Source organism: Phyllopteryx taeniolatus, chromosome 2, assembly GCF_024500385.1.
Source record: "Phyllopteryx taeniolatus isolate TA_2022b chromosome 2, UOR_Ptae_1.2, whole genome shotgun sequence".
NCBI classification, from domain to species: domain Eukaryota; kingdom Metazoa; phylum Chordata; class Actinopteri; order Syngnathiformes; family Syngnathidae; genus Phyllopteryx; species Phyllopteryx taeniolatus.
This window is the reverse complement of record NC_084503.1, coordinates 24,512,543-24,516,139: the sequence shown is the minus strand read 5'-3', so window position 1 is coordinate 24,516,139 and position 3,597 is coordinate 24,512,543. Positions and strand designations below refer to the sequence as shown.

At 44.9% G+C, this 3,597-nt stretch overlaps 1 long non-coding RNA gene across 1 annotated transcript; it reads right to left on the bottom strand.

Annotated features, from left to right (window-relative positions):
* Window positions 1-267: 267 nt before the first annotated feature.
* Window positions 268-1,626, bottom strand: LOC133466093 (uncharacterized). Its single transcript, XR_009784843.1, has 2 exons — window positions 1,287-1,626; window positions 268-725 (listed from the first exon to the last, which is right to left on the bottom strand). It is a non-coding gene; the product is annotated as an uncharacterized LOC133466093 (long non-coding RNA).
* Window positions 1,627-3,597: the final 1,971 nt, after the last annotated feature.

The following is a 3,597-nucleotide window of genomic DNA, read 5'->3' as shown; positions in this document are numbered from 1 at the left end:
GCACGCACAAAAACTTGGCATACGTTCTTTTTCAGATGTATCAAGAGTGAAAATGATCTTGGAAATGTGCGGTGCCTCACGTCAACTGCATGGCTGGCGTACACACGTTTCTGCAGCTGTTAGTGCTTTGGCAACACTTAGAGGTGATGCTGGGAAACTGTTATCATAAATCTGCACATCAAAGACACATGAACAATTAGCAATGATGAACAATTCATGCCCGACAACATTTGATTTCAACAATGTAAAAGATGCAAGGACTCGGAATTCACTTGTTTACCAGTTTATTAAATGAATCACACATTTGTAAGGATACCTATTAATTGATCAAGGCGATCATATGCCGCCTATTGCCCTCACAATCTCTTCTTGTGACTCCAGCACATGCACTGAAAAAAAGAGTCCTTTGAATTTACAAAATTTGAACATGTACATCATTTGCACATTATTCAAATGTGTTAAAAAAATTTTTTTTTAGGAGGGCAGGGGTAAATTATGTAATTTTAACACATTTTGATCATGCACAACTGATGTACATGTTCAAATTAAGATAATTTGAAGGACTCTTTATCAGTGCGCACGGGTGAGGACACGACCAGTCGGGCGGGCAGCAGCAGCCAGTTGTTGGAGGGCATGCCGGAGGAGACGGCAGAACGGTGGACGACTGGGGAATGTTGACGAATCCCCTGAACATGTAGCGCGTGGCTGCGACTGCGTGACCTCTCCTGTACGTGTATTCAAATAATAAATTGAGTAATAAAACAGGAGTCAAAGTTTTTGATATCCTATTGTATATGCTGACATACTTCTATTTGAATAAAAAATATTTATTACAAAAGCCATACAGGGCGGCACGGTGAATGACTGGTTAGAGCGTCTGCCTCACAGTTCTGGGGACCGGGGTTCAATCCCCGGCCCCGCCTGTGGGGAGTTTGCATGTTCTCCCCGTGCCTGCGTGGGTTTTCCCCGGGCACTCCATTTTCCTCCTACATCCCTAAAACATGCATGGTAGGTTAATTGACAACTAAATTGCCCGTAGGTGTGAATGGTTGTTTGTTTGTATGTGCCCTGCGATTGACTGGCAACCAGTTCAGGGTGTACCCCGCCTCCTGGCCGATGATAGCTGGGATAGACTCCAGAACGTGAGGAGAAGTGTCTCAGAAAATGGATGGATGGACAAATACCATACATACAACACTTATGCATGAACCTTAATCTCATAGGGCTGAGTGTAGGTTACTGTATGAACACATTTGTTGTGAGTTATAAAAATAAATGGTATTTACCTTGTGGAGTGATCAGTCAGCCACGTGCTCCCAGCTCCCGAAAGAGTAGTGTCACCCATGATTGCAGCGACTCTCTCCTCGAACGGGGTAAGGCCCTTCGCGTCGGTTCTTCCGCCTGTTTTGGCCACACGGTAGCGGTGGGCAGCTGTCCCCTGCTTCACATCCACCTTAATGTCTGACCACTTCTTTTATAGTTCAGCGTGTGTGCGCTGTTCTGACTCCACAGCATTGACAGCCACACACACGCTGTCCCATTCGTTCCTCTTTCACGTGTTGTTAACGCCGGAGGACAGCGTGCCAAAAAGAATTTTTTTGCGCACTTCCACTTCATTGAGCAACTTCACATTCAGAAAAAATCTTTTTCTTCATTACCTTGCTCATTTTGCTTTTTTATTTTTTTTGGTGGGTCCCCTTTGCGGCCTTTGAATGCTGTCAGATTTAAATGATTTATAGCAGTACTAGTGATTGGTCGGTCTTGTTTCTCATTCTTCATACAAACATTGGTTGGTCTACATGTCAATTACACTCAGCACGTTATTGGCCAGTGCCTACATCATCAGGCAGATATTGGTCATTCTATATTTAAATTATGACACACAGACACAGTGTGGTTGGTCGGTCCATGTGAGCCCATCTTCAGGCAAGTGTTGGTGAATCTATATGCAGCTCCAGTGATTGTTCAAGCATGTGACTAGGCCCTCATGCAAATATTGGTAAGATTAGTTGTCAATCATGACACTGATCTTCATCCAAATAATTGGTCAGGCTACATTTCAATCACACTCTCAGTACGTTTGCTAACAGCACCCTAAAACAAAATTTTTAATCTTGAAATAGTTTTTCTTAGCTTGAATGGCAATATTCAAGACTTATGGACACAGTCGAACATGAACTGGAAAGTGAGCAATGCATCATGGGAGTGTGTGTGTGTGTGTGTGTGTGTGTGTGTGTGTGTGTGTGTGTGTGTGATAAGCAGCTTGTTACTCGCAGGAGATTAAACGCAGTGGTTGTGACTGGTGAAGACAGACTGCAGAAGAAGGCAGGAGTCACACACTTGGCATATGCACTGTGTCGCAATTCTCACTGCTGTGTGTGCGCGTGTGTGTGCGTGTGTGTGCATGTGTGTGCTCTACTGCGGGTGTAAACAAGCTGTGTGCGTTTCATGCCAATGGGTGTAACCAGCCTTAAATAAACTCTGATCCCTGCAGGTCAGTGAAGTGATTATATAGCAGATATACAGAAGTTAAATCGATAAATATGCTTCGAAACGCACCTGCTGCTTTTTGCATCTAGCGACCTTCCGGTCTTCGGCTCTGTCTAGCACTGTGACGAAACATTAGCCAAACAGCCTTGTTCATTTGGCGTTGTATGCTATTGTTCCATGCTGTTGTTCCCGTCCTTGTATATTTGTTGTCGTATGATTTAACGAATTCACGATGGTTTATTGTGTGGCATTTGGTTGTACAAATGGTTCAGGCAGTGGCAAGTTTCTTTGGTTTTCCAAGTGAAAAAGGAATACGTGACCAGTGGATAGGGAAAGTCAATCAACATGGGAAGAAACATGGTCAGCTATGGGTGCCTACCAAGCATTCCAAACTCTGTGCTGATCACTTTGAACCGGCGTGTTTTGAGAAACACTTAGCAGAAAGCATTGGATACACAGGTGTAGTTACGCAGAGTCTGAAACCAGCTGCGGTGCCAACTATTTTTCCTACGGCCAACCCCACACAGGCGGAGGCAGGATTTGAACCCCGGTCCTCAGAACTGTGAGATAGATGTGCTAAGCAGTCGACCACCGTGCCGGCGTTGTTCAGTCATATTTAAAGAAACAACAACAATATTTCACAAATTGTGCTAGACTATGTAAACCTAAGAGCACAACCACACACACAGTATATGTAGTCATACGTGCCCCTGTCATATTGGAATGAAAGTGTAGGCTACACCTTTTTCATAACGGTGTCCACTGGTTCGAGGATTGTTGCTAAGACAGGCACTGACCACATTACAGACACAGTTTCAGTTGGCCGCCTCACCAATGGAGGTGCAGATCATGGTCCATTTGGACTCAATGTCCCCAGCTTCCCCTGGGACGTGGTCGAAATTCTGCCGGAGTTGGGAAATGAAACCCCTTCTGACAGGGTACTCTGCCAGGTACTGCTCCGAATCACACACTTCCATGCCCACATGAGCATTGAAGTCCCCCAGCAGAACGAGGAAGTTCCCAGCGGGCGAGCTTTTCAACACCCCTTACGAGGACTCCAAAAAGGGTGGGTAATTTGAACTGCTGTTTGGTGCTTAGGCACAAACA